The following is a 26,371-nucleotide window of genomic DNA, read 5'->3' as shown; positions in this document are numbered from 1 at the left end:
TTCATCTAGTCACATGCACACACCAATGGGCAGGACTGGAGGCTCAAACTGACATCTTTGGTGAAAACCTGTTCATAGTGGCAGTAGGAATTATGATAGAAACAAAGTTAGATGAGGCAAAGTTCATGTTAATGACACCGAGGTCTGTACTTTCAACCAGGACATCGGTGCTGGAGTGGGAACGCGTGGGACAGTGATGTACATATAAAAAACCAAAAGTCTCGACCTAACCACGTCTATATGTGCATAAGTGCTAGAATGCTGTTGATGCTTTTATCCTTTTCCAAACCTAATCGAGTAGGTTTGGTCCCTAAAAGCTTAGCTAAAGAGCAACCGTGTCATAATGTGTTTATTGTGAGTGCAGTGACAAAGGTCAGTTCTTGCTGGTGGTCTCTGACAATCGCGAGTCGACCAGGAAGCAGAGTCGAACCCTGCAACCCCTCGCGTCAATAAGACTGATGACGACCCACAGCAACAGCCAGATCGGTTCACACCGTTGGAGGTGTGCGACTTTGCACAGTTACATCGTGGGCATTGCTTTTTGAATTGATGGGCTTTCATAGTCATTCAGAATTTATGACTCACTGACCCAGATGGAAGGCTGAGCAGTCAGAATAAGCAATTTCCAAAGAAAAACTATGTGTGATTTAGATCTATAGCCATTCAGCTCCCGTAGGACTAAAAAGAGACGGTGATGTACACAACATATTCACTCAGTTCATTGATTGCTACAGCTTCTATTACAATGCTTGTTAGCTGCGTGGACTCTGGAGAAATCGTACTGCACGGCCGTATGTACCGCGAGCCACACACCCTCTCCACTGGAGGGGCAGAACCACCAAAGCTTTGCAGCGTGTCACCCGATTGCGTCACTTCATTTGGTGCTTCCTTCTATCTGGTTTCCCTCTGTGAAAATAAATCTGGTTTCTCCTCATCGTGGTGGCGCTCCATTATCACATTATCAGTTAGTCTTTGCCCTGAAAATGTATGACGGCAACGGGAGCTGCATGGCATTTTCAGGCTTGTCAAAAACCATGCTCCATCGTGTCAAAGAGGAGCTGCGCAGTGCTCAGCCACTGATTGAGGATAATTCCAGCCAAGGAGCACTGATGAGCAGCAGGATATTTTTATGCACTATTAATTACCGAAGGGCCATTATGTATCAGGGTCTTGTCTCCAATTGCCGATTTTGAGAGCTCATTAAAACAGCAGAAATTTAAAAACCCTAAAAACAGTAGAGATTACTTAGGAAGAAAAGGCCCACGGTGATAATTTGGAAAATTAAATGTTTATCCCACAGTAGTCTCTGTGCATCTGAGGAGAACGATGGAAAAAGGTAATGGTAATAATTATACAGAATCCAGCCATAGCAGTTTATCCACCTGCCCAATATTCTCAGTGCCTGTTACTGCCATTACAGCCTTGACAGACCGACGTCCTCGCTGCACATTCTTTAAATAGAGGACATCACAAAGTGGGTTCCAGAAGGATCTTGTTAGTCTCACACAGAGCTTCCACACTGTCCTGCATGTTTCTGATGCCATTCATTTGAATCAGGTGTAATGAAGCCAGGACACATGCAGGACAGTGGCAGGATTGGGAAGCAACAATCATTTTCTGAATATTTCTATCCTACTGAAGCAGATCTCTGCTGCTCCATGTCAATGTAACAACCATACAAATGATTTGATGTAAGGTGTCGAACCGATCTTTGCCTAAAGCATTATACAGTGTCTGCCAGGTTCCCTTCTTCCTATTGTGCATCCTGATGTCATGTATTCCTGGAGTGAACGCGCGATCACGTGATTTACCAAACCAGGCGATGTTTTATTTTCTTCGCTTTTGGTTCTGATCCTCATGGGATCATTGTTCACGAACATGTTGGATTGGATCACACCGGCCAGCCTTTATTCCCCATGCGAATTAATGGGTCTTGGCCATGTATGACCATGTTGTTTATTCACAGTTTACCTACTGTGAATCACTTTTGATGGATGACTGAACACAATAATAGCTTTTCTGGTTCTAATAATAACCTCAGCATAACTGTGACGACAATCTGTTAACTCACTGACCATTACGGAAAGTCTCATCCACTAACAAGGTAACATGATAAAGAGCATGATTCACGCCACATGTCAGCGGTTATAACGTTATGGCTGATGTGTGTAAGCATGCTCGCTTACCTGCTAAGCTAGTATTCAAAACGAAGAACCCAAATATCTTCGTAGATTCCCAAATAGAATTCTGCACAAAATGATGATTAAATATCAGCAGCCTCGGGGCAGGACAGAACAAGTTTCAATGACCTCATGAACAATGGCGACATGAAGAGGAAGAGGCCTGCCGACTTTTTTTAAAAGGTTGACTTAAGGAGGTAATGTTTCTTGTGTTCTCATCAAATTAGAAGCAGGGAGTTTCTATATATAATGGAATAATTACCCAGTGATATACTGTCATGGTGTTACACTTCAAATTGCTTTTTCTCTCCCGCCACCGCTGTCACGCATTAAACAAGGTGGTGCAATTACTGCCACTCTCTGACTTCCCGTAAATAATTCCCTTAAGAGTAGATAATGAATCCATGGTTAATTAGAAACAGTAATTGATAGAAACCATGTGGAAGTTTATTGCATTTCAACAGATTTATTTTTGCTTCCCTAAAAATCATACAGTGCCGGCTTTTTTTTTTTTTTTTTTTTTTTGAATGGCCAGACTGAGCATTAGGGACAATCATAGCTAATGAAACAATTAAGTCATCAAGATGGAGCTCACAAAGTCTCTGTGAGGAAGACTTGCATGAACTTACAACCATTTTTTCATAATTGGAAGTCTCCTTACATAATTCATCCGTCCATCCATCCATCCATCCATTTTCTCCCGCTTATCCTTTTTCGCCTGTCACCCAGATCACATTGCACCGATTAAGAACCTTTCCTGCAGGTGGTGAGCCCACAGGAAGGTGGCGCCCAGCGTGGGAAATGAACCCACTACCTTGAGATTGCGAGTCTCATGCTCTACCAACTGAGCAAGCCGGGGGCTACGTAGTTCATGCCAGTGAAAATTTTAAACCGGGTGTACTCCTCCAGATTTTATAGCTGTTGCTGAATTCTTCTTTGTATGTTTGTACAAGGCTTCTTGAGAGGTCATGAAATGCATCTGAGAAAAAAAGCCAAACATGTTTTCTGTTTGAGGCATCATTTCCAGCAGAAAGGCTTCCACTGAAGGAATAAGAACTACTTTCTTGCACAGCAGACCCATCAGAGGTCTCCATGAAGACTCCGTTCAGATTTCTGTTGAGTAACTGGGACTTTGTTATGGAAAGAACACCTTGATGTTTTTTTGTTTTTTTTTAAAGGGACTTTATGAGGGTGAATGTATTCTTACATGAGTAAAAATGTTTGTAAACATTTACTTGTTCGACATGCCGTGGTGCACATGTGCATGAGCAGCGCTTAGAAAAGTGTGTGCCCCCCCCCACACACACACACACACGTTTCCAGGGAGACGGAGTCGAAGCATTTTTGGAAAAGTCCCATTTTTAGTAGCTCCGAGATGATTTCATTTCAAGTCTGAACTCTATATGTCCTGGCAGGTGGTTGAAGCTGTTTTAAAAGCAGAGTTGTGCCTTTAGCCAAAAAATAACAGAACATACAGTATGTGCATCATGACCATTAAAAGCACATTCAGTCTTCACCATGTTGCCTCTAATAACTTAGTGAGTCAGTGGCTCAAACAGCCACGATCACCGTGAAGCTCACAGAACATCACAGAAATATTCTGGAACCATGTTGAAATGCAGGGTTATTACACGCCAAGCTACACATAAAACTGAATTTGTATGGAAGATGTTACACCTACAGCATCACTCAGCATCCCCCCTGCTGCCTCCCTTCACATTAATGTCAATAATTCATTAGTTTGTGTATCAATGACTTGTTTGATTGAAATACACTGTATTCATTCTATGGTTGTGTCCATAGATTCACACACTTAACTGGAATATTTCATCAGCACTCTGGAAAAAAATAAAACATAAATAAAAAGAAGTACTTCATGGTCAAATAATAATTAGTTGACACTCATCACTTTGGTCCATTTGTACCGATCTAATCAGACCTAGATATGAACAGTATCCTCGCACAAGGATTGCTGGTGTCTGTCTCCTGTGCATCTACTGCAATAACCTCAGATCCTGGACTATCAGATTAAATCACTCTTTGATCCCTTCACTTTGTCAGTTGGAGGCAAACTTGTGGCATTAGTTTCATCAAGGATGAAGCTTCCCGGGAAAAGTCGTGAGAAGTGGTGAAAACATAAGCTTGTAGGAGTGATATGGAGACATTACAGTGGGGTTTTTTTTGTTTTCTTTTTCCACAGTGAATTTCGGAGCCCTGCAGTTGTCTTCAAATTTCTCACATAGAAAAGATAAATGAGGGATGAATAAATCAGCCACGATGACAAGTCAGTCTGCGAAATAGATTACTGCACCGTAATTCCTACTTTTTCATTCAAAGGGAGGCTCAACAGAACAGCAAAGACAAAGTGTGATGACAATGCTGCAGTTTTTAACCTAGTTCAGACTCGCTACTGTGCATTACGTCATATTTTCTTTCAATTCTCACATGGCCACTTGATCACAGGGTCAACAAAATAAGTCAAACAACAAATTCCTGCCTGCAGCCACCGCTTAGCAGAAACCTTACTTCTTAAATCCAAGGAAAAACGGTAATTGAGGGACGAGTCAAGGACTGCAACCTCATAATGCAACCTCTCAGTTTCAACAGTTCAAATAAAGACTTTGCCAGTTTTCATTCTGGTTGTTTTGTAATTGAATTTTTTTTTTTTTTCATCCACTGAGCCCCTGCAGAGAGTACATATTTGTCTGGGTCAGTGAGCAAGTTAGGAGGTCACCCCGGATCCTTCTACAAAAGGCTCATGGGATTTTTAATGGTTGTGGAAATTAAGCTCCGCAAGAGGCAAAGGCTTGCGATACTTCCATGTTCATTTCATGATAATGGTTGTACAATTTACCCCCATTTTAAAGAACGCTTTACTTACATCTGAAAGGATGTGAACAGTTCTTTTTCAGAACGGCCTTTATGCTAATTCTTAACAATAAATCGCAAAAAAAGAACATGCATACAAAGGGAATGTGAACATATCGCTCCTTAGGTAACTACATTGGGATTGATGCTGGGAGAGAATATGCACACTAAGTTTGTCCATCCATCAAATAAAAGTGTATCACTGCTGTTGCTCAATCAAATGTGTAGTTTTAAAGTTATTTGTCTGTCATGGCTATTTTGTTTATTTATTTATTTGTCTGCTCATCCTAATTTTTTTTTTTCCCCCGCTGTTATTGGTTTAGGATGTGGTTTATGGGTTCGAGACTAAAAGGCTCTCAATCATATCATATTGTATGATATACCTGCCAGACAGGACAAAGAAAGGGGAAAACAAAGATATTATTCAATTGTATTGCTGATATTATTCAATAAACAGTAGAAATGATAGTTTGATAAGAAAAACAAACCTACAGATTATTAATCAAGATCTATAGAAAAGGTAATTCGTGAAATGAATAAGACGTTGCTGACTAGATTGACTTCATATACAGTGAATGAACAAGACAATATGTTCCCACACATGCGCTTTTGCAGCTGCTGCAGCGAGGCGGGCAGGACGCATCCAGAGGCCATGTAGCGGAGGAGCCACTGACTGCCTGCAGATAATGAACATATGTGTGGGTGCAGCTCGAGAGGAAGCCACTTGTGGGGAAGTAAACCCTCAGGAAGAAGGGCTCATAACAACCATCTGTCTCCCTTCCAAATAAGAGTTGGTGTGAGAATATCAATTCTGTGTGCAGTAAACAGCTGTGTATCCAGTTTGGTCATGAGAGATCAAGTCAAATCAATTTCAAGCATCTAGTGCAGAAAGTTGCACACTGCAACTTTTTTCTGGAGTTTGTTGCAACAACTAATGCTAAAGCAATGATTTAATTCAGCGCGTTTAAAATAAAATGACCAACCTCTGGTGTAGAAAATGATTACTGCAATGATTTAAAACAACAAAAACAAAAGACATGTACTGTAATAAATGTTATTCTTGACGCAAGTTTGAGGATTGTTGAATTGTGAGTCATCAATTATTTTTGGAACATACTTCTTTTAGTATTTGTTAGACACAAATGACAGAAAAAGCCCAACAGACCTAAACTAACTGTCCATTTACTGTCTAATGAGTCCAATCCCCCCAAATCCAGGCACTTCCTGGGTAATGCTTTCCTTTCGCTTACCATCTTTATATACCAACGAAGACATAAAAGATAATTAAAAAAATCACAATTAATTTAACTACAGGGTTTCTGGGCTGACATGGTCATATTTGCTTTATTTTTATGTTTAAGGTTCTATACTTGATCATATTAAAATATTTTACCTTAATTTGAAGACAATATATTGTCTTAGGCTTTTAATGATATTGAAATGACTGGCAAAATGCAATAACATTGTAAATACGTACAAATAGCTGTGGAGAAACTGGACAATTGGCCACAGTTTTTTCTTTTGGTCAATATGTGTTTATATATTAAAAAAAGTCTTGTATACATAGATCCAAGTTGATTAATATGGGCCGTCTTTAACGTTGCTTAACGCCATAAAGACAGATTCATGAGGATTAAATTAAGAAGGTAATATCAAGCCTCAACGAAGTGATCCACAGTTATTGAATTTTTAAAACAATCGACAGTCGAGCTCAATCTCTTTAATACAAGAAATATGATAAAACAAAGGATGAAAGGTGCCTGCGCATATTGAAAATCAGTTCATGACTACAGAATCAGTCAAGAATATTCTACAGGATGGGGGCGCTGTGGCTGCCAAGTCAGTGACAGAGGGCTTCAGAACTAAAATGTCCCAGCGAGGTGTAAACATTCAATAAAACTGGGAAACGGAAAAGTTTGGATGAAATAGTCGGCAGCGAGAGAGACAGAGAGAGAGAGAGAGAGAGAGAGAGAGAGAGAGAGAGAGAGAGCGCGAGCGAGCGAGAGAGAGAGAGAGAGAGAGAGAGAGAGAGAGAGAGAGAGAGAGAGAGAGAGCGAGTAGGAAATGACGCAACAGAGATCAACGCGGATCAAACAGAAAGACGAGAATGAGGGAGGGGAAAACAAACGGTTCCTGACATTCGACATACCTCCCATTTTCTGTCAAACATAGTGGTGGTTCTGATCTGGCACACAGACTTTGTCATCTGATCTCAAGCCAACGGAGTTGCATTCTAATTGGTAAAGATTTGATGAAACGCAAAAAGACGCCACAACAAGTGAGAGGATTTCACTGAAGGATAGAGCCTAAAGTCTGCCCTGGTCGACCCTTAAAGACGCAAAGGTTTCTGTGTATGTTGCTTACAGAGCAGGGACAATTCTGTCTCAGTGTTTAAGTCACAATGGATTGTTTCAGAGCAGATAAACTGCTCAAAAGGTTAGTGTAAAACAAGTAGAAAAGAGTTTCAGTATATAAAAACAAACTGAAAATGAGTTTCAGAATTCTCTTAAGACAGTTAAGAAGAGGTGTTAGTGATTTTCTCCCATATTTATCTTATTGCTCTTTCATGCCCCGTTCACACGACAACGTTTCACGTGGCAACACCTAATCCGTTAAAAAAAAAAAAGGAGTGCATTTACTTTGCAGCAAGCGAGCAATGATGTAGTTAGTCTGCTGGGCCACGGGAGTCGCAGGCTATCAGGGGTGAGTCTCAAATATTAAACTACTGATACGGACGATAAAACTAGAATACCGTGAGTCATACCACGACCGGTCCGTCATGTTTGTTTACAAGCACATGAGCAGAAGGAACTATTTTCAACATGAGGGGACGGGGAGGCTCCATAGCCTCGGGCAGTCTCTGCAGGAGGGAGTAGCGACCGTGACAGAATCTTTCCACCTTGGGAGCCGGGATGAAAACTTCACTGATAGAGTGGATCAGCACACTGGTGTCGTGTAACCAGAACCCCCACAAAAGTGAAGAAAGTTTTGCGGATACACTCGTATTGGTTGACGTGTAAATGGGGCCTCAGACTGAGTCAACTAATTACCTCAGACACCGTGGCAAGGCAGTAATGTCTGCTCATCTTTCCATCAGACTTCAAATGTATCCTAAAGTAGATGTACGTATATACCCTTGAGAAGTGGGCGAGTGAATCGTAACACCGACCACTGACAAAAATCATCACATTCAAAGCATACCTGAACACAAAAGAATATTGTCAAAACATGTTAAGGATTGATAAAAGGACCACATTAAACCGCCTCCAATCCTTGCATGGTGGTCTGTAAATGCAGCAGCTGAGGGACTTTGTTAAAAAAAAACTGAATAACCAAGAAAAAAGAAAAGTCCTCAGTCAGCAGCTCAGCGTTGTGTAGCTGTCTGGGTCAATACCAGCGACTCTTGGTATGCTGTGGGAGTGCTTTCAGGCTGGGACGCCTCGCCGTGATGTTGTGTGAACACACACACACACACACACACACACACACACACACACACACACACACACACACACACACACACACACACACACACACACACACACACACACACACACACAGACACACAGAGTGACTCCAGAGTTGAGCTGCACAGAGGCAGAAGTCAGCTCGCTGCTGATAAATTGATTTCAAAATGAATCAATTGTGAAGCACCAAGAGCTGGGGGGGGGGGATTTCATTTAGAAGACACATTAAGGAGTCTTGCCAACGAGCTCAAGTTAGAAATGAAGTATATTGATGATTAAAAGAAGAAATTGCGAGGATGAAGGTCTGTCTGTATATAGGTCAGGCTATCTTAACAAGACCATTCGGAATATGTATTCAAAAGGAAGTACCGAGTGAAAGAATTCAGCTACATGATTTACAGGTGAGCCTCCAGGGTAATCCTCAAATATAGATATATCTCACGGCAAAATGGCCCAGGTGTACATGTGGAGCAATCACCGGTGGGGGCAGCAACTATAGCAGAGCTCACTCTTCTTTTTCTTTCTTTTTTTTATAGACTTGACCCAAATGTGAAACGCAATTTTCAATTGTCAGTCTCCTTCATTGTAATCGCAGCCTGGCAGGCAATGATCCTTGAACAGGTGGTCGATCAAACCGGCGCGGAGGAAGCGAAAGTTGAGCAAGAGGCCCAAAACGGGAAGAAACTAAAATTGAGCCTAAGCAAATGTGACACAATTAAACCGGCTTTGACATTAAAAAAAAAATGTCTGGAACGAACACTCTGCTAAACACGGTGACTTGACAGACGGACTGCAAACTCCACTTCGATACTCAGGGAGGGAAACAGGAACCGCTCAATTTAATTTTTCTTTTTTTTTTTAAGTACTCAATTGCATTGATCAATTCCTACACATAACTTAAAGTAGTGCACATTTGTGGACACAGCAACAAATACAACCTTTTACTGTCAGAATTGTCAGAATAAAAATAAGAATCCATATGGTTCATCATCAAAAATAAAATAGCCCTCAAACTGTTTTGCACATACATGGTTTGACTTGCATGATTTCACTGTTTGAGAAGAAAGACGTAAAGAACCCTTGGGCTCGGAATAATCTACTCTTGTAATCGTGTTTAGCCTCATATGATTATTCCAACGATTTGAAAAGCTTACCCTGTTAATACTAGTCTAAAAGCAGCTGAAGATTCACTCCAGACCTCAGGGCATCTAAAATGGTTGAAAAAAAAAAAAAGTAAAACTGGGTCAGACTGTCTCTGTGAACAGGTCGGACTTATTGAGCTCCATGAGCAATGGCTCAAATTTCCTGTCATGCAAGCATTTGGCCTCAGATTCTTCAGTTGTCTGGGAGACTTAAGGTTGTACCACAGAGAGGAATGTGCTTAGGCACGGCCGTGTGAAAACAGGAAGCATTGCCCCACAGATGAAGGTCAGTATTGTTCTTTATTTTTGATCATTTCAGGGGTTGTTATTTTGTTCGCTGGTACATGGCTGGCCGTAGTTTATATAGTCGCTAGAAATACGTGCGTAACCTTTGGTCACTCCTGGTCTGGAAAATGTTTCGACTCTCTGGACGCCTGCCGGCGTTTCATCTGACCTGAATGACAGCGCTCCGGGATGAGCAGTGGCCTCACCGCAATGTCTTTAAGCTTCTCGTCGAGTGTCACTTCACGTTGACAAATGACAAATGGCTCCTTCGATGCCGGCCCGGGAGCTCCCAATAAACTGCTCGATATTTTGGAGGCAAAATGGCTTTAAAATGCAAAACGTTTAGTCAGCGTCAGCAGAATGTCAAAATGCTAGATTTACATGCAATAGCGGAGTATTGACAAATTCTCTGCTGCCTCCAGTCTGCAAGATACTCTGCAATTTGTGAGGTAAGATCATCCTGCAAGTCAGACAAGTTGTCTCAACTGTTCAATATTAAGTTCGGTCTCAACAAATTAAATAATGCTTTTACCTGTCAACAACTGGGTTATTTTATTTTATTTTGTGTGCTTTTGCCGAAGCCATGACTGAAAAGAAAGAAAAATAAAATAAAGGGTAACTTCTGAATAGTTTGGTCGAACTCCAACTTTCACCACGACGGTTGTGCTGAGGCGGGTTTTTATACTTAACTTTAAAATCTTCTGACAACTGGTGTCCTTTGGTAAACCTCTAAGAATGTCATGTGATAGTATCGGGTTCAAACTGAAAAAAAAAAAAAGAAAAAAAAGAAAAGAAAAAGAAAGTCTGAATAATGGAAGCGGATTTCCTTTTCTAAAACCTCTTGATGCTTACCAGCCTTGATATTGTCTCTTCAAAACCCTAAGTAACCCTCTAATACAATCCAATACCATCGGGCATGCTGGCTTTTCAAGTGTGGCCTGATAAAAAGCCAGACACGTCACTCTAAAATTACCAGCTGCTCAGCGAACTTGTTTCAATATTTCCAATCCATCACTCATTTCATTCTTCCATGATGTTTTGCTATAATGCATTTTAGGAGTGTTCCAGCAATTATTATTGACAGCAGAGAGCAGAAAAGCCTTGGCAAAAGGCTGATGGCCCCAAGTCAAAGAAACTTGTGAAACTGTTGACAAAAGCACACATGCTTATATTGTTCCCAGTCGAGTTTGCGAATATTCATTCCAAACAAATCTCCGTCCACTTATTTCACTGATTAATGCTCTCAGCACTCTATGACACATAACCGCCTATTGCTGGGCTGTATCGATCTTTAAAGGGGGTAATACATCTTTGATGAAGCCAAACAGCAGGTTGCTGCACAAAGCTGTAAAAAATCCAACAGCCTATGGCCTCAGATAAGGCTGCAAAAGAAATAACACTATCTTCAATAAAAGCATCCTGATACTCAAGTTGGGGGGAGAAAAATACAAAAAACATGATGGAATCAAGAACTTGTCTCAGTGTCATACATTATTGATAATAATTATAGTTATAACTTTATTTAGTTTGCACTTTTTTTTAACATAATAGTTGCTAAATATTTACAAAAAGATGAAATCAACAAATACATCATAGACACAGAAAAAGCAAAAATATGAATAAAAACAACATTGAATGAATAAATGAAGGAATGGTTTATTTCGGTGACAATTACAGTTCAAAAGAAGAAGTTAGAAGAATAAAAACAATAGATACTGAAAATAATCCAAATAAAATCTTAATATTTGCCCTTGTTTTTTGTAAACTGGTGAAGAATCCCCTATTTTATATGCATGAAAACAATAAACTGCTTCACCAGTTTCCCTGTTGAATTATTATAAACAGGAACACAAAGGAGCGTGTGAGGTTGATAAAGAGGAAGCTGAAATACTTTCAGACAGTCAAAAATGTACAAATCCATAAAGAGGTTTCTCGAAAGTTATGAGAATTTTCTAAATCAATTCCAAATGGTGCATGAGCGGCTAATTCAACGACGCTAGAAACAATTATTTACTCTCTCTTTCTTGGAAAAGTTATTACGGTCACAGATGAACAAGCTGTAATCGATTGGTGTTTGTTTCTGTTGGTTTAGGAATGGTTGAACATGGAAAATATTGAGGTGTTTTAGAAAGAATAACTTATTTTCCAACAAGATTGTGGATTTTATTAAATTTTTTAGCACGTGCTACATTTACAGTGTTGTATAGCGCCATATCGCTGCATATCCACGGTACACCCGAGACAACATGCGCTTCGAAACAGAAAGCCCAGGGGAGGCCGGGGCAAACGGAAAAGGAAAGAAAAACACAAAAAACAGCTCAGCGTTTTTCTTTCATGCAAACTGTGTGTCACACGAAAAGGCTTTTGTGATTTAGATGCCAGGCTTTTTATGTCTCAGCTTGAAATTTCTTTGTGCTTTTGGCCATAGGTGAAACGCTAAAATAATTTAAAAAATGAATTAAAAAAACAAACAAACAAAAAACGAGGCCACTGTTGCTCTCCCCCCCAAAATTACCTTCCTCTGTTTTGGTGCACAAACTTCAGCTGTCAGGAATGTACAAGGCAACTTTTGGGGAAAATATGATTAGAGACTCTTGGATGAGACGGAAGGTCTACGGGTGGGGTATACAAAATCATTGCACCTTATTACCTGCCTGCGTGAAAACGGAAATAAAAAGGGAGGGAAAGACAAATAGGGCATGCGCGAGAGGGAGAGGATTTTAGAGTATGCAAGTAGAAGATGACAAGGTGTAACTCATCTGTGGAGAGACTGTTGTTATTATCTTTTTCCTCAAGTGCCTATATGAGGCTGAAATGTTTCATTTCTGAAGCTTCTGATGGAGTCCCACCGGGATGTGCCACCGGAACACTACACAGAACACCATATTATTATTTTGTCGAGACGGAAGAAAGTGTGCGAACACAAGGAGACGAAGAGACAAAACATACATCACAGAGTTGCTCAGAGATGCCTGTGTATAATTACATGCGGCACAGTCTGTCTTTAATATATTGTCTAACTGAGCAGTCGGGCAATTTGTGTGAAAAACAAAGACATATGTTTATAGAACAAGGCACAAACAAACAAAATGTGTCATGGGACCTCCAGAAAGACGCACGATGACGGGGTGGATTGATGGGCTACATTCATTGGAAACCAAAGTCGAAGTCTCGTGTGAAGATACAAGTCAAGTTACAAGTACACAAACGTACACTAAAGCAGGGGTGATGACTATTATTGTGTGCTCCAAATAATCTAACTATTGCATGTATTTGCTGTCATCAGCATCAGAGCTCAGTCACTTGAGTCAATTGTTGATGCGACAAGCAAAACAATGAAACAAACACTGGGAGCAAATATGTTTTATCAACCTGATAATGAGAAGTTTCCCTAAAAAACAGCAAAAAACTTTTTTTTTTTTTTTTTAACAACGAACAGGTCAGATGAACAATCAACATGTCCAAGTTGTGACCAGACATGAGCATTATGTAATAATGCCGCATTTTGTAATAAAATCATAATATCATTATATCATTATTCTTTTAATATAACTTGTTACATATTGCAACAGTTATTACAAATTGTGGGTGTTCCACTTTTTTTTTTTGAAGAAATTGTGATAATTTGATGCATTATGTAAGAAATTTGGCCCTTTATCCATATACATGGTCCAATGTTTAATAATGAGAAGGAAAAAAAAGAAAATAAGATTGAGTTGGACTAGAATTATATGTCACTCTTTGCTTCTGCTCATGTTCTGCCAACATAGCAATGGAAGAATGCAGTACTCTAAATCAGGTTTAACTTTTTAGATCACCTGCCATTGTGGCCGGTAGATTTTTAAAGTTACAAGCCAATCAGTATTTCCACCAGCCATTTCTTTTTTCTTGAAAAAATTCAACCAGATTGTATGCGCCACTGAGTGACATTTAATCATTAAACCCACAATATGTAATAGCTGTTGCAATAACAAGTTATTAGAAGATCCAGCAAAGTGTATTACAAAAGGCGGCGTTGTTACAAAATGAGTTGAACGTTCATTCCATTATTACATACGATATTACATAATGCAGCGCTACAAGGTGGTTAACGTTTGGCTACTTCTTTCACGCTTTGGGCCCAAATTTATGAGTCATAAAACTAAACTGCTCAAAAATATACATTCTAAGTAAAGTTGTGTTGTGAAAGTCCTTCAATATATATTTTTCTAGCTTGTGCTGACCGACACGATATGCTGATGTAGCCCGGCCTTTAGGGACAGTCGTCTTGAATTACACTACAAGACATCGTTGCAGAGTAATAAGCAGAGGAGACAGTCTGGCCAGCACAGTTTAAAGAAGAAAAAAAAAAAAAAGTGATCTGACGTTTGGATGAAGCAGTGACAAAAAAGGTTTGGCCAGATGAGCCAGTTAGAAATCTCGACTCATACATCCGATTGTTTCAGATCTCTCATCTTGGGTTGTGTCGGTTTCATCGAATTCAAAATGACGGTGAAACTATTTTTTTTTTTTTTTAACAAACAACACTGAATTCTATTAAAATGTGTCAGCATAAAACACTGATACACACTTTTTTTTAATGTGTTTATTGTTATGAATGCCAATGGAAAGTGTATAAAGTAGTTTTCTTAAGTTGCACAGCATACCCCGACTGAAAGTAACCAGGTTCAATGGAGTTCCTCGAATGTTTAAAGCATCCGCTTTCATTCCCATTTTGCTCTCAGCAGGACATTAAATGATTTAGATTGCTAGTATCATTCTGCACAGTCGATCAAATGCGGTTTTCTAGCTCCGAATCAAAAAGCAGAACCCATCGTCATGTTCCCATCTGATGGCTCAGATCACATTGCTAAGGAGTGGGGAGTCTATCATTGGAAATATGGAAATATTCAGGATAAACCAAAAGCGACACAACAAAAAAATTTGCAGTGGTAAGATTTGCATATCAGAGGGCTCCGGGAAACTTTTCTTGAAATATAGTACCTGAAAGAGTCTTCTGACAGTCACACCGTGAGGAGATCCCACATGTGTGCATCAGGTAAACAGCCAGAGGCTACACAGCCAAACCCTCACTGTTACAATCCTCGCCGATGTAAAACTTTTATGATGATATGAAGCAACAGTGCTCTGTAACGAGGTGTTGTCTTTTACTTCTCGACATGAAAGTACAGTCTGGGAGGAAAACATTGTGACTGAAACTGAACTCAAGCGAAAGTACACATTTGGTAGCAGCACATGAAGAGCGAGCATCCAAGTCGGATGTCTAAAAACCAACATGCTCCTTCTTTCGGTGTGGAGGGGGTATACCGCATGACGGGCATGATCAACAACAGTGTGTTTGTCCTTTTAAACTTTTAATTGGATTAAAATAAGTTTGTGAATGGAACAAAAAAAGATTATATTCTGGTAACGGGCCGCAAACAGAATTTTATTTTGAAAATGTAGATTTAAATTTCTCTTAGTCTGGAATTTATTTAAAAAAAAAAAAAAAACGATTCACTTCTGCCATCGCTTCTGTGTGCTTAACTCTCGATCCATGAAAACATGATGTTGCCTAAAACCGGTCATAGGTGCAGATCCGGATAATTGAAGTAGAACTGTATACTTGAACTCCCCCCCTTGGCACAAACAGATCATGCCAACTCAAACGTGGTCTGAGTAGTGGTTGTATTTCTTGCAGCATCTCGCATAAAGATATGCATGATTTATTTCAGCGATTTCGACGTCGTTCCACATTTTTCGAACAGAGAAAGTCGATTTGCTGAGCTGTTCTGTAACTTGGGAAATTGCCTTTAAAAACCATTGCCGCATTTGTTTCTTCCAAAGTGTCGCAGTCCTGACTGATGTTTGCAAAGAGTTCCCTGAAATGACTCAAAAGCCAAACAGGCACTATAAAGCAGCAGGACACTGCAACAGGAGCACCCAATTCATGTTCGACATTCCCAACACCTGCTTAGAATATTTCACGGATAAATAAAATATAAAGCGAAAGCGCTGCCGTGCATTCGTAGAAGCTGAGGCGACCTCTTGAATTCTTGCAGCTTTCTTTTCTTTTTTTTTTTTTAGCTATTCTTGTGTCAGGAGCTGTGAAAATATACTTTTTTTTTTATCATGATGTTGTACTATGGGAGAGCAAAAGAAAGGCAGATGTAGAAAGGCAGAATGTGTCAGTCAGTGAGGAAAAAAGAAGCCTTGCTGGTGCTGCCATTCTCTGGGAACCAGTGTGAAAGCCAATGAGAACACTGCTGAGGCCGTCGCTATAACAAGTCTCATTTACATTTGAAATGGCGAATGGCAAAGTAGACTACCAGGCAGAAAAAGAAGAATGACAGGTAAAGAGGGCTTGTCAAGGACTAAAAATGTATCCCGTCAGAATCTCTCTCAGCGGCTGTGCCTGCGTCTCCCACATTGCACAGCATCTCCTTTCTCTCTTTGCTTTAACACTGTTCGTGGCCCAATTCATTACCATTTCTGTGACGGGCCACAAAACAAAAGGCACATGGCTGGTTGCAATGACGCATCATCCAAAAGTGCAACCATTTTTGAAAAAAAAGGCTGACAAACACAATCTTTTTTTTTAAATGAGAATCACTCAATGTGATTGTCTTTTGAGTTGTTGTGGCAATAATTCCCTGCATGTAAAGGTACAGTTTGTGCCTCTATTCAGAAATCACATTTTGTTAGGGGGGGGGGGTGTAGCCAGTACAACAAAAGCAAATAAGCAATACCCGTAGTCCGCAGTGATTCGTGAGACGTTTGTCAGTACACATTGGACCAGTCATTTAGTCCGCAGTGTACGACAATGTCAATGTGTCTCACTCTTCCATTTTCTGGTGATTTAACACTTGGCGAACAACAAAGCAGCATTTACCAACTGGCATGAAGTCTGCAAAACATGTAGTATACCGGTAGAACTATCAATTACTGTAAAGCAATGCAACAAAATGCTAAAACTCTATATATCATTGATTGTCACTGTTGGATCATTGTCTCCTATAGGTGATTGGTCGTCTTTGGGAAAGTTACAAACATTTACTGAGTTCAAACTAGTTTTCTTCCAGTTTCCACAGATACACATTCCATTAGTATGAAATGTTGTATTACATGTAGTATACTATGTTATTATTAGTTTGCTAAGGTAGTGACTGATAGGTTTCCAGAATTAATACAAATGGTTACATTGGTTACATCAAACATTAAGAACACAGGAAGGATGGGCCAGGTCACTGACGGTATTTTAAGTCATTGCTTTTTAAAATGAAGGCTTTTGAATAGTGTCTGTACTAGGCTCCTATTTGGATTCTGGAGATAGACTTTAAATTCAATTTTTCACAGCTCAAGCAACAACACTGTAATATAAAGCGATGTCAAATGAATAACATACAGTGCACAGAGCTGCTCCGGCAAACCTACCACAAATGTCCTTAACCAGTTAGCTGCCTCTGTGTGGGTCAAATGGATTATTGTGTATGCTGCCTGATAGAGTTTGGATCTATATAAAAGTTGCTTCTTCAGGTTGCAGAGGTGAGGTGAATATCTGAGTTTTGGTTAAAGGGGACATATCATGCTAAATCCACTTTTTTAGCCCTTAAATGCATTTTGTTGTATATTTAGAGTGTTTAGAAGTACAGAAAAGTTCAAAATAGTCTCTTCAGGTGCTCCGTTGATATCTTTATATTCTGTTTTGGTCATATTTTGCGATCGGTTTTGATTTTTCTATTCTCTATTACGTTTTTTGAACAATGACGTCACAGTATTCTCAGCGGAACTGCCAAATTAGGACATCGACATTTCGAGCAATCCGCCATTTTTGTTTCTCGCTGCGATTTTGTAGTCCAACCGAAGTTACGAGAGGATAAGTCGAAATGTTCGGTTGTTGGATGTAGTAACCCACAAGCTTCGTTACACCGTCTCCCAGCATCAGAACCTTTTCGAAGTGCCTGGTTGAGTTTTATTTTTCACAGAAATGTACCCACATCTGTGGGTAAGGTCATTTTTGTGTGCGCGAATCACTTTAAGGACGACTGCTTCAGCAACCTCCGCCAGTATAAAGAAGGATTTGCCGAAAGACTTCGTCTGATTGAGCGGTCAGTTCCTTCTATCTATGGAGACGACGAACAGAGCACTTCGGTAAGCTGTATATAACGCTAAAAAGTGTGATGATAAGACGTCCCTGTCATTGTTTTGTTAGCATTAGCAGTTGCACCATCTTCATATGTTAGCGCTGTGTGCTCGTTTTAGATTATAATGTAACTTCTGTGTTAAATAGTCGTTGTAATACAGGCAGTATTGTAGTAGTGGGCATGGATGGAGAAGTTAGTGTAAATATAGTAACACACCATTGCGTTACATCCATATGAAGACGTTGTTCTGTAGGTGCATCATCGTCATTTTCATCTCGCTCCGCCGGGTCCGACTCTGGCTCCAACATGTATGGCTGGATGGACAAATCTTCCGTTGTTGACATTTTGTAAATAATGTGTGAATATAAAGTTTCTGCGCCGCTAGATAATTGTATCTGTTCTATCAAACTACAAAGATGGCCGAACAGGGTGACGTTGAACCGAGTGTCACCTCTGCAACCTGGAGAGGAGGAGGGGTATGAAGTGTCTCATTTGCATTTGAAGAGACCGCCCCAAAACGAGTTGCTCTCAGAAGCACATCAGAAAAGGGGTTGAAAAGGGGCCTGTGGAGCTATAATAATGAGGAATTCAGACCCAAGCATTGCAGTTTCGCGTTGTATAGACCACAACTGTATGATTTATATGTAAAAAGGAAGGATTTAAAAGCATGATATGTCTCCTTTAAAGGAAAACAAACAAACAAACAAAAAAAATGGGAGAAAGCTGGATCCTTGTGATGTCTAGTTTCAAACCATTTACCATATTGTCCTCTCCATGCCCTTCAGAATTGTTTTGTACAATGGTACTGGTTTAAAAAAAAAAAACAAAACCGTAGCATTAAGTTCACATTTCGAAAGGATTTCTAACAGTTTCAGCTTTCCTACTGGCTGCGCTCCCAGATCTACAGCCACGATTATGCCATCAGCTGTGCTCCCATCCTGACCCCCCCCCCCGAAGCTGGAGGTCAACGCTGGAGGCCATCGGGGAGGAGAACCCTGAAAGGGGTGAGTGCGCTGCTTTGAAAGTGAGATACCCTGGAGGTGACCCATCTTTGCTTCCCTTCATTCACCGAAAAGCCTAAAAAACATGGCTGTCACAGACTGTCTGTGGGGTGAATTTAGCTGAATTTCTACCTCACAGCAAATTACTACTGTGTGGCATCAACAAACAGACAGGAAAAAAGGGGCTTTGGATTATTGCCTAAAAACATGATATGATGCCAAATGTAAGTGATGATGTGTGGATGATTAAAGTCTGATATAAACTAAAAGAAAGTGCCAAACTACACTGAGAGCTGATGGTGCCTAATTACCTTTTTATTTGTGTGTATTTGTTTTGAAGCTACAGCTTGTAAGTGGGCAAATATAAAGCCCCAAATGAATAAATTAAAAATTGTCTTTAACAAAAAGCCGTTAAATACTTTATAAAAGCTTTGTTTTATTACATCAAAAGCCTGTTTTTGGTCCAACATAATCCAACAGAATGAAATGTCCCCCCCCCCCCCCCCCCCCCATTCATAATGACTCTGCTTCATATATTTAAGACTACATTTTTTGGGGAAAGAAAATCTGATGGTTTATTGCCCACCCAAAACTATTTTGCATTGATGTGTGGACTCCGTTGACCTCTGGAGGTGTCCTGAGGTAACATCTACTTTATAAGCAGATGATTTCAGTCTCATACAGTTGCAAAAGACAGACACATACGACGTCATTGCAAAGGCTTCTTATTTCATTTGCAGGACTGTAAATTGAATAATTAAGTTTGCGGCAAGAATAATCCCCTGTACTTACAGGGATTACAGTGGCTTCAATTTGCAATCAAATTGAGGCTACGCTATTGTTTCGAGCCAACTGTCTGCACTGTGCAGGGGAACTTATCATAACCTTCCATGCACCCACCTTCCCCCAGCTTACATTTGATGCGTGGCAGGGTACGACACAGAGAAAACACACAGAACTGCACAATCGCCCATCAATTTTCTAAGACCTCCTCTTCCTAATAGTTTGACCTATGAAAGTCTCAACGGTCTTTCAGGAAATGCGGGACGAGCAGGTCACAATCTGTACAGGTCACCGGGCTATCACAGGACTCAAAGAGAGAAACACACATGTCCATACACCTCTATAGTCAAGACTGTGCGTCTTATAAGTCCACAGGTGGCCACACTGTACCACGCGAATGAGTAAACTTTGGGCCGCGACACCAAGTTTGCCAAGCTGAAAACAATACCTGATTGCACATGAAGAACACTCCCTAAATATAAACATGAAGGGAGCCCTCGCCGTGGAGGCCTTTATGTGTTTTGAGAGAAATCCTCACTCAGGAGACAGAGGAGAATACGGATGCCACCATGGCTCGGAAAGAGAGGCCATATAGGATGCCATATGTATTTCTTTATTTCTTTAGTCTTCGGTCACAAGATCATGCCAACGGCCATCCTGGAATCTGTCCGCCAGTGTGACGTGGCACCACCGGTTTAGAGCCACGACCAAAGATATCGGCACAAATCTCCCGCGATTGCCATCTCTCATCTGGGACGGCTGAAAAAAGCTCGGTCTGTAGCAGCCTTAACAGGTAAAATATGAAAGCTTTCTTCTTCTTTCTTTCATTCCTCTTCTTTCTTTTGTCTTTTTTTTTTTTTTTTTTTTGGAGCGTTAGAAATAGTATAGACCAACTCGAACCAACCAGTGGCGGGAATGCAACTTCATGGGTGCAAACTGTTGTTAAACCCAAAAGAAGAAGAACAAAATATCTGAATTAAACCTGGGAGGACCTGGGAGAACATCCAAACTCCAACCTGGATTTACTTGTGCTGAAGCAACAGCTCTGTGATGTCCTCATAACCTTCAATCCACGAATCCATCCATCAAGTCAATTATAGAGACATTCATGACGATTAACAACCAATGTCGAGTCGCTAATTAACCTAACAAGCACGTTGTTCCATTGTGGCATTGAGGAAGCTAGAAAAACAAAACACAAAATCGGCACAGGGAGTCCATTCCAATTCAACACAGAAAGAAGTGACCAAAAACTACATCATCAAGCCACTCTCAACCGAATCATAAAAGCGTAGGACATGCGGACAGCTGGCATGAAAACAAAAAAAAGTCCCCATAAATTACTGCTTTTCTCACTTGAATATGCGCGCTTACGTAAGAGGGAATATTATATCATATATCACTTGCCATAATGGTCTGACTGTACATTAAGATTTTGCATTAACATTCACTTCCTTTGATGTTTCCTTCCCCCGCGTTTCACAAGCGATCGATCAGTTTTAAGATGACGCCGCTCCGCTACTGTGCCTTGAATGATATCGGCTGCATTCCACACCAACGCATGAATTCATCCGGTCACACCAGGAGGTCCCGATGTCCACGCTCATTTCATTAGGCATCACGTTAATGCACTCCACAAGTGAAGGCAATTGATGCATGAAGTGCTAATATTAAAGTAACTGATTGCATAAGCATACAATATATGTAAGTGCGTTATGTGCTTGTGTGTGATGGATGTGCTGTGAGGTAATGCTGTGACACATGAAAGCAGGCCGGGACGGGGCGATGTGGTGAGATGCACCGGTGACTCACGGAACTGATAATTTATCGCTCATGAGCGCGGTCGAGACACACGCAACCACCCACCCGCATGACAGGAGAGACTGTGTTCATTCAGAGGTCAGGTAGGGACAATGAGGACACACACACCCACACACCCACTCACTGTGTCTCTCTCTCTCTTGCTCAGTCTCTCAATGCCGTTGACCACTGAAGCTGATGCGGTTTCATTTGTCAACGGCTTCACTGGCCGTGTTCTGCAGACCAGAGTAAGATTCACACGGCAACATTTTCAAAACAATGTCCGTTAACACAAAAAGGGCAGAGACACTGAAACCGATGCAGTTGGCATGCCAGGCCAGGAGTTGGCACTGTTGGGTGTTATTGTAATGAAACCACACATGCACGCTTACAACAATTAACATTAACAATTGCACATAAATAGACATTCGTATGGATGGACGGACAGACAGAAGTTGGATTGCCATTACAGGAAACTCAACTCAAAAGCTTTAAAAGTCCCGGGAGAACATGGACTGAGGGTCATGACACTCTGGAGGGCAAACATTGTGGTTATTGTCGATCCGTGTGCATGTGCAGAAGAGCTATTCTCTGCAGCTGAGGCTCGCCCTGCGCAGTAGCGGCGTGTCAGAAAAGTTGCGTTTTCTTCCGTCTACACGGAGACGGAGTCGGACCGTTTTCAAAAAGTTGCGTTCTCGGTGGCTACGAGCATTGTTTTCAACGACAAAAAATTGTCGTTTGGACTTGAAATGTCGTGTAAATGCAGCCTTATTTTCACCCAACCTGAGTGGTTTCCAACTCATTCTGCAGAACAGCTTTGAAGTGCACCAGAAGCCACCGGGGCCCTGAGACTTTCCCAAAGTTAGATGTGGAAAGAAAGTCAAAGAAAACCATTTTCATTCCTTGTTTGCCCTGGTAATGTATTTGGATGATAGGAGACGTGTCCATTATAAAGGTCCCAATGTTGCACAGCCAATGTTGTGTATTTCATTCACTTATTTTCTCATCTGAAACACAGTTGGCCAACCATTCTTTCAAAACAAAACAAAACAAAACAAAAAAACATGGCCTCCACACTGCATCATCACTGACTCTCGGTGTCCTCATTACCCTCATCCACTGTCTGCTTTGTGAAGTTTTCCTCTCTCACTTAGGAAAGAAGAGCGAAGCATGTAGTTATATGAAACCTTGTTCTTTCAGTCAACTCCAATTTCAGCCTACATTCTCTTTCTTTAAAGTTTACAACGAGGAAGGTATAATTTTCCACTCCTTCAAACACACTTATAGAGGATGAAGCAGTATACTTTGAGAATTAACATTGCAAGTAGTTTTTTTTTTTTTGCTTGGACAACTTCATCAGACGTGATGCAACATTAATGCAACACAGGCTTTCAGGGGATTCAAGATGAAAATCTCTCTCTGAGGATGGTGGCTGGAGTGGAGCTAAGACCATTCTTTTTGAGCTAATCAGACCTTGATTAAAAAAAATATATAAAAAAATCCCCAGACAGATTATTATTCAATGGGGCACCATCAGTTTTAAAAGTCCCATTAATGACTTCAGTTTAAGGAGTCAACAGACTGCAGTATGTGAACAACCTCAGTCTGGAATCTTTAATAATGTATCTGACGATACTTAGTTAGCTTTTTGCTGAGTGGTTGTTCAAATGTCAAACATAATCGAGGCCGAATGGTCTTTAAATGAGATGCGGAGCATGTTTGACCGATCAAAACTAGGTATTAGCTCTATTATGCAGTTTTCTTGTTATTACAAGTACAGAGAGTACCATGTCCTTACAACGCCAGGTAGTTTCACGATGAATTTATACCTTGTACTTCTATGCGTTTAGCAGCGTTAACGTCTGACTTTATTAGATACAAAGATAATGTTAGGCAGGATGTGACCGTGTATAATTGACTCCAGGCAGTTGAGTTGCTGAAGTGAAAACCACTGCTCGGCAAATGATGTAAAGTGGGTCTTAAGTCAATAATGCATTTTTTTTTTTTTTAAAGTGTTTTTTTCTGAACTCATACCTTCTGCATTTAATCATTTACCACCTGAAGATATAGTCAGGTGTGTCGGACAGTCGGAATATTGTGTGATTGTCTTCACTTCAGACAGATGAGCTTTCACACCATAACTAACTAGTGCCCTGGACCTTTAAATATTATCATTAGGCCCTCGGAAATGAGTAATAATAAATCACTGTGCCTGGATAAATCCACAGAACTCCAGGTCAGTATGTACTGTAAATTAAAACAGAGACGTGACATTTTAATGTACTCCATTATTTTATTCTGAACCAAATGTCCTGAAGCACAGAACTTGCAGAACAAAGGATGTGTCAGAAAAATACAACTGCAGCCTTACCGGATTTAATCTACCTCAGAGTCAGAAAGTCCTTTGTAAATGACTAATGCGAACAAGGATGTTTTGTTTCCTTCTTGGAAAGGCCTGGACTTTATGGCCTGACAGCTGAATTGGGCAAACACGTCAAAACAGAGCATTAAAATTCAAAGGCAAAGACAGCATTTGGCAATTAGTAACCTGGCCGACTCTTCCCTTGTCCGCAGGTGGCTCTTCTTGCTTTTGTTTTTCCTCTCCTCTCTCTCTTTTATTTTGTATTTTTTGACATGAGCACCTTCCCTTACAAGCATAAATAGTGCGGCGCTCGGCTGAGTGTGTCTCCAGAGAGCAGTGAAGGTGTGGAAGGATGGCAGCCTCTGACTATACATGAGAGGCACACAAACACACGGGCTAATCCGTCACACAGGTAATGAGCGCGTCCCTGTCACACTCCCCCGAAGAATGCACAGTGGCACGGGCGTTAGCATGAACACACACAGACATGCATTCAACACTATTAACGTGCACTCCTGTGCCGGCAAATGGAGACAGGGGGTGACATTTATATGATAGCGGCACCCTTACGAGATCACACACACACACACACACACACACACACACACACACACACACACACACACACACACACACACACACACACACACACACACACACACACACACACACACACACACAGACACAGACACAGACACAGACACACACACACACACACACACACACACACACACACACACACACACACACACACACACACACACAAGCAGCGGGAAACGTGTCCACGGCGACGCGCTGGAAGTCGCTCCCAATGCACTAACACTCAGAGTACAGCAAGGCTCATAAAAACCAGGATGTGGAGCCACACATGGGTACGAACGACTCACAGCAAGTATTGTACAGGCTTCAGTAACCCTGGTGCGGTCCGTGAAAGGCACCGGCCACAATGAGGAGAGCACGCCTGCTGGTAATTAAGGATTAGTCATGGCAGAAGGGAATATAAATGCAGTAATTAATGATTGGGTGCCTGGCTGCTTCAAAAGAAAATGACACATGCTTTGAAGAAAATATTCTTCCTACTTACCCAGCCGTATCTTTCTCTATGCTTTTGAGGTGAAGGACATAATTTGATTCAGTATGTTTGCTTTTCCGCCTCTAATGTGACACTTTGCATGAAGTTTAGTGAGAGAAATTCATGTTGGCCAAGGTAGAAGCTTTAAGCCACAGTCTTACAAGTTCTGCTCATAGATAATGATGTTGACCACTCAGACTGAAAAATAAATAGTTTTACACTGGGGAGAATGTCGGAGCTTCAGACAAGCCTTTCTAATTTGTTCAACGTTCGTGTACTTTGTGTGACACCTGAGTGGATTAACAACTTGCGACTTTTATGCTTAAGGGTCAAATGAATCATTCACACTTTTTATCCAAAGCCAGTTTTCATTAGAATTTTGAGCACATTCATTACAAAAAAATAGATTGTTGTTTTTCCCCCCCAAAATATGCTTTTTCCATTTGTGATCTGCAATGGTTTAGGGACCTTTTCTTCTTTTCCAAACTGCTGACCTTGCTATGTTACGTGTTGTGAACTGAAATTTGAACAGGCCTAACAATAGAGTGTGTGCAATGGCCTCTGAGAAGTTTCAAAGTGTTGTTGAACCGAACGCTTTCCCTGTAGACTGAAGCACTTTCATAAGCCCTACTGCTCATGCTGTGCAGTGAAAGATCAAGTGTGACTCTTAATAAGAGAGTATTCTTCAATTCTTTCAGCCAAGACGCTGCCAAAAACCGTCAAACAATGAAGGAAGAAAGATGATTTCATCTGTGTTTGGTCATTTCTAATGAAAGTACATGACTTCAGGATTCCAACTATTAAAATCAACACGTCAAGACGCCTTTAGGCATCAACTCTATTTTTCTTCATTTCATGCACATCCTTATTCTCGCGAGGCACGGGTCTCTAAGCTCCTCCAATGAGATTCAAGGGTGACCTTGAATAACTCAAGATAGACTAAAACACCATTGCTGCAAATGCTGCTCACTCTCACTCACGAAAACCCCAAACGGTTCCATTACTTTATCATTCGACACTGACAAGAGAAGAGAACGTCTTCAGCACATATTTTGGGATATGTACCCCAACATGCGTTTTTACTCAGACACAATATTTTAATTCTTTCTTTGTCATTCTCTCTGTTGCTCGATGGGGATCTGAGTGGATCTGAGTGACTCGGAGCAAAGTGGTTTGCTGCGTTGTCCTGGTTTACTTACTATAAAGGAACTTTTCCAACATACAGACAATTACCATTACCCGCATTAATCTAAAACAACCATCCAGCCCATTGGACTTTCAATGCAAT

At 40.8% G+C, this 26,371-nt stretch overlaps 1 protein-coding gene across 1 annotated transcript in view; it reads right to left on the bottom strand.

The window, feature by feature from the left end:
• alk (ALK receptor tyrosine kinase) overlaps window positions 1-26,371 on the bottom strand; it is a gene marked incomplete at both ends in the record, with an annotated part of 444,001 nt that overhangs the window by 160,653 nt on the left and 256,977 nt on the right. The gene's annotated exons all lie outside the window — the stretch shown is intronic.

This window comes from Lipophrys pholis (assembly GCF_963383615.2).
Source record: "Lipophrys pholis genome assembly, chromosome: 14".
Lineage (NCBI taxonomy): Eukaryota > Metazoa > Chordata > Actinopteri > Blenniiformes > Blenniidae > Lipophrys > Lipophrys pholis.
Note: the sequence above shows the minus strand (reverse complement) of the source record. Positions and strands in the feature narration are given on the sequence as shown.